The sequence below is a fragment of the Anomalospiza imberbis genome, chromosome 6, assembly GCF_031753505.1.
Source record: "Anomalospiza imberbis isolate Cuckoo-Finch-1a 21T00152 chromosome 6, ASM3175350v1, whole genome shotgun sequence".
Lineage (NCBI taxonomy): Eukaryota > Metazoa > Chordata > Aves > Passeriformes > Viduidae > Anomalospiza > Anomalospiza imberbis.
This window is the reverse complement of record NC_089686.1, coordinates 18,498,289-18,504,438: the sequence shown is the minus strand read 5'-3', so window position 1 is coordinate 18,504,438 and position 6,150 is coordinate 18,498,289.

Below are 6,150 nucleotides of genomic sequence, written 5' to 3'. Positions count from 1 at the left end.
CTACTTTTGGTAATATTATTAATTTAATTATTTTACATAAAGAGAACTATGTGCTTAACTATAAACATATCCTAGAAGCTTTAGATGCTTTTCTGTTCAAATAGGCAGCCAAAGTTCCTTGATGCAAACACTGTCAGAAGGTTTCTGAATCAGCTGATAGCTCAGCCTAACTTGTAGCAGAAAGCAAAAATTATTCACAGAATCATAGAATCATTACATTTGCAAAACATTTTTAAGATCATCAGGTTCAACCTTTGGACTGCCAAGTCCACCAATAAACCATGTCCCTAAGCACCGCATCTATGACCCTTTTAAATGCCTCCAGGGATCAGGACTCAACTACCTCCCTAGACAGTGTGTTCCAATGCCTGAAAACTATTGTAGTGAAGATATTTTTTCTAATATCCAAATTTAACTTTCCCCTGGGTAATCTAATACTGTTTTCCCATATTCTATCACTGGTTGCCTGGAAGAGAGACTGAACTACACCTGTCTACAATCTCCTTTCAGGTAAATGTAGAGAGTGACAAGGTCTCACCAAGCCTCATTTTCTCCAGGCTAAACAACCCCTGCTCCCTCAGGCCTCATAAGAAGTGTGCTCCAGTCCCTTCACCAGCTTCACTGCCCTCTTCTGGACTCACTCCGGCTCTGCCTGGATGTCCTTCCTGAACTGAAGGGCCTAGAAGCATTTGATGTGTGATCTCAGCAGTGCCAAGTACAGAGGGACAATCACTGCCCTGATCCTGGTGGCCACACTATTGCTGATACCAACCAGAATGTCATTGGCCTTCTTGGCCATCTGGGCACATTCTGATTGAGGTTCAGCTGCTGTTGTTCAACTTGGAGAAGGGTAGACTCCAGAAAGACCTTTAGGCAGCCTTCTAGTACTTAAAGAGTGTACAAGACAGATGGAGCGAGAGTTTTTCCAAGGGCAGGACAAGACTTTAAACTGAAAGACAGTACATATAGATTAGATGTTAGGAGAAAATTCTTTACTATGAGAGTGGTGAGACACTGGAGGCTGTCCAGAGAAGTTGTAGATGCCCCATCCCTGGAAGTGTTCAAGGCCAGGTTAGATAAGGATTTGAACAACCTGGTCTAATGGAAGGGGTTCCTGCCATTGACAAGGGGATTGGAACTTGATGATCTTTAAGATCCCTTCCAGCTGAAGAATAGAATCATTCAATGATTCTATTCACACATAGATGTAAAATATAAACCTCAAAGTATCTGTGGCTTGAAAAGTTGTACTGAAAGTTCTGGAACATGCTGTGATTCTATATAGAGCCTAGAAACCTTCAGTAAAACAGGTTGAAGATTCACCTTCTTTGAACATAAAAGAGACATTATCACAAGGCACACTAAAACACTTTATCTCTCCAAGCAAAACACAGAGATAGACAGACACTGAATGCAGAGGTTACCCAAATTAAATGCCAATTAGAGGCACTTACAAGCTGCTAACAGAATGTACCTAAGAGAGATTCGTGGCTTGAATCCCTGTAAATGTGTACATATTATCTGGCAGATAGTTCCAGCTTTGTTTAAGACTGAAAATGCTGCATAATCTACAGGAGATAAGTAACCATTTTTTTCATTCAAAAGCAAAAAGGAAGAATACAAACAGCAGGGGAAGGGAGGGAGGGAGGGAGGGAGGGAGGGAGGGAGGGAGGGAGGGAGGGAGGAAGGAAGGAAGGAAGGAAGGAAGGAAGGAAGGAAGGAAGGAAGGAAGGAAGGAAGGAAGGAAGGAAGGAAGGAAGGAAGGAAGGAAGGAAGGAAGGAAGGAAGGAAGGAAGGAAGGAAGGAAGGAAGGAAGGAAGGAAGGAAGGAAGGAAGGAAGGAAGGAAGGAAGGAAGGAAGGAAGGAAGGAAGGAAGGAAGGAAGGAAGGAAGGAAGGAAGGAAGGAAGGAAGGAAGGAAGGAAGGAAGGAAGGATCTATCTTACTCCTAACTTAAAGCATTCCAAAGAGTGTTTGTAAAAACACTGATGCTTCCTGTTGCCACATGCATCACACCCTGCTCTACTCCTTGAAAAGGGTCCTGGTGTCATGGAAGCCTGCAACACCAGACAGGTTACCCCTAGCAGGAGTGCTGGTTTGCACACAGAGGAGAAGCAAGGGGTAAGGGTCTGACAGCCTGGCAAACCTGGGCAGTCACTGCAGCATTGCACTTCCTGGACCCCAGCAAACAACAGACCTCCCAAGACAACAGGTCAGGACAGCAAAATCTTGTCACAGCTCTCTGCAGAAGTGAGACTCCTAAAACTATCATTCAGCTTTTCTACCTTGTGCAGATATTAGGATCATCAGCTGGCCCTGACAGGTCTAGTTTGTGTCCCCCAGTGCTGACACTAAGCCTATTCCACAGCAGTGTGTTTGAAGGTGGATTAGGAACATTCTCTCTGCTGCTAGGAGTCATCAATCAGCTCCCAGCTTTCCCCGCTGCAGCAGCCACCCTCCACTGTGTCCCTCTTCCCTTGCTTTGTGTGGCTCATATTTTCCTGCACATTTTCCTCAGAGTCCTCCACTCTCGCCGCTGTTGCACACCCTGCGTGTCCCTGTGTGGCTCAGGGCCGTGGCCGGAGCAGTCCCTGCGGGAGCCCCGCTGAGCGGCCGGGGCGCAGCCCCGGGCTCCAGCCCGCACTGCCCTGTGAGGCCGCTTCCAGAGGAGCTGTCCGTCCCAAGCAGCGCCGCCTGGGGACGCTCCCGCGGGGTCCCGGACCCTGTTTGTCTGTCTGTCTGTCTGTCTGTCTGCCTGTGTCTGCCCGGCGAGGACAGCCGTCAGTGTGGCAGCGCACACCGAGAGTTGCAGGTGCCCGCGCTCACTCCGGAGCTGCCTCAGAGACAATGGCAGCCATTGCCTTCCAGACCGCCTGATGAAAGGTGCCCAGAGGAGAGAAAGGAATCTGCAGCCTATTTTTGTTGGCCAGGAAAGGGCCCGGACATCACCCATTACCATGGCTACTCAGCATGACACATTCACCCACTGGTAATTTCTTCTAATGCAGCTGGCGTTGGATTGAGGCTCATGAACCGTGGCCCAGCCAGGCCTGTTCACACGATGCAATGGTAGGTAACCTGCTGCTGGCTGAGAGAGAACTGTTCCTAGGGAAGGACAATATTCTCAGTTAGCCCCAGATCATCTGAATAGCACTGAACTTGCCTGTGTAAGATGCATGAAGAATTTCAAACATCCTTTTTCATTTTATCTGCATAATTCACTGCAGAAACAAATACCCAATTCCCTGCAAGAGGCGACAGTTTGTGCCAGGCACTAAACAGAAGGAAAACATATTTTGTGTGAGTGAATGTTTTCACTCTGAGGTTTAAAAAGCTCACTCTGAGCTTTTCCTATTGCTAGGGAAACCATCCCACTCTGCCTCACATTGTTAAAGTGCTTACTTTGCCAAATCTTGATCCTGGTGCAAATCAGACTGCTAGGAAAAGAAGAAAGCTAATAACAAAAATGAGGAAGCTAATTATAAAAACACTGTAATAAGATAAGAAATAAATTAATGAGGAAGACAAGAAGACTGTGTTGAAAAAAAAAAAGATAAAATACCATAAAACTTATTTCAAATTGCACATATTTTTCTAGGAGTTGCCTGTTTTATAACGCTACATACTTTATTCATCTAAATACAGTCTAAATTTTCAACAGATGTAGTTTAGCACAGCTTCAAATACTGCAATGAGTGTTATGATTCTAAGAATTATGGGATACCAGAACCACCTAGACCTTTCTTTTGAATCACTGTAGCACCAGAGCTACATTTAGAGACCACATCTGGTCTGGGATGGAGTTCTGCAGATGGGACTTTGGTTAATATATATGATGCATTGGCGTTCATATACATATACAGATCCTGCACTGCCTTTAATACTCCTCTAAGAATTTTATATATTGTATATAATAAATTCAGTAAGTGTGAGCAAAATCAGAATTTTTTCTCTGTTAAAATATAATTTTGTTTTCTTTTGATGTCCTTTCTCACCCTACATCAATTCAGACACTGGAAACTCTCTGTAATCTTTGCTTGACACCTGAATAGAATTAGAAAGTAGAAAATTAATGGGAGAACAAAAATTAACTATTATATTATCAGCTGCTTCATTGGATAGCTAGTTATCAGTGTAAGCTCTGGTGCACAGGAAACCTCCTGCTGCTTTTTGGGCCTGCTGCTGATAGCACTAACTGACTTTGTCCCCTTCATATGCCTCCTTAGAAATTTCCAACCTACAAATGCTTCTACTATCTGCTCACCTCTGCAAGTGTATTTATAAGTACAAAAAAGACACTTCATTTTCTCATCATCTATAAAGAAGATGACCTTCACAGTTTTCTAGTAGTGAACAAAAGGATGTGTGGCATCCATAGAAAAGAAGGAAAATGGATTAATTGGACAGCTTCTGGAAAGCTTCTGAAAGGTCTCTTACCCTGATTATCCAGGTTACAGCAAAGCAACTTTTTTGGTGTTTATGTAAACCCTTAAGAATAAAGTGAGACAACAGCAACAAACCCTTTTCTTGTTCATCTGTGATTAGATCATCTAATAGTGTGACAATGATATCAATTATTATTTGCATTTCACTTAACTTGAAGTATGGGACCTGAGCCCTCTTGTTCTAAAAACAGCAAAAGCCAAGTCTTTCTAAAGAATATCATCTGTCTAAAGTCCTAGGAGCATGAAGCATGCTCCTAGGAAGGAGAAGGAAAACAGACATAAAAGTATGTGAAATATCTTTCCTGTGACTGCAAAGGCATTTTAGTAGTTCAAATGTGGGTCTGTACCAGTTCTAAAAATAGGATGAGGAAGTAGGAGAGGGTCAGAAATCTATTTCTGAGTGGGAGAAAGTATGGGATGCAGAATAAGAACTCCAACCAGCCTTTTTCTCCCCATTCCCCTCCAGTGCAACCTCATGAAAAATGCAACATTTATTATGAACCACAGAAAAGGAATGGGTGGACAGGAGGTGAATGGGGCCAAAGTTTCCCTGCAGTTCACAGTCCACATACTGTGGCTGTCAGCTAAATTTTCCATGTGACTACCCCTCTCTGTATATAATAATAATCCAAGTGAATTTATATGGAATAAATTCCTGTGGATGCACTTGAAGATCAAACTTGCTGAACAGAGAGCAGTGTCCTCAGTTAATGCATTTGAAGATGTTGAAACAGCAATGTAAATGCACATAGACTGTAGAAGGTTTAGAGGTCACTGCCTGTGGAGGAGACAGTGAGGGCACAGTGTCTATCAGCAGCTACAGATGGAATGTAAGGATTTCAGGGTGTAAGGATTTGAGGCATAATGGAAGACAATGGAACAATAGTGTTACACTCAAGATAGCTGGAATCTGGATTGCAGGAATTTGGGACTAAAAGTGAGTTTTGTTGTGTTTGTGTTGGCAGCGGAGGGAGACAATAGAAAGGATCATTAGTCCCTAGGGATTCAAATTAACACAATTACCAAATATCTTTACAGAGTGTATTTTAGAATTTGGATCTTTCATTTTCCCTCATTGTGATCACAGTTGAAAACGTCCACACTGTCTAGTTTACCATAAAGTTAAGGGGCTAATAAATCAGGCCAGACTGACCAAGAAAAGACTGGAATTAATTATCTCCTGGGAGAATTCTAAGAGATTATGATGACTGCGGTATGTTATCATATGTGTGTTTGCATCACCTGAATTTAAAAATATTTGCTTTAATTGTCGCTTGATGATATGGCACATATACCTTCATGCCCTGAAGGTAGGGATGCTCTTTAAACACTCAATACTAAGCAGTACCCAGAAGTAAATCTTCCAAATTGTGTGTGATTGAATGAAGACCTAAACAACACCACATACACAACTAGGTCAGCCCCTGTGGAATATTTAGCTAAATGTTAACATACAGGACAAAATATTGACAGAATATCAAGATATTTTTTGTTAAAATCCCACACTTTCCTGACAATCAGAAATGCTGCTTGGCTTGATTTCTTATAGATCCTGTGAGATTTTTCACTTTACCCTAACATGACACTTAGGATAATTGCAATGAGACTGTTGCTAGATGCAGAACTAACTGATTGATCCATTGGCATATTTAGAGAGACAACAAGCAGCAGCAGGTATTCTCTTTGCATGCATTTATGCAGCCTTAT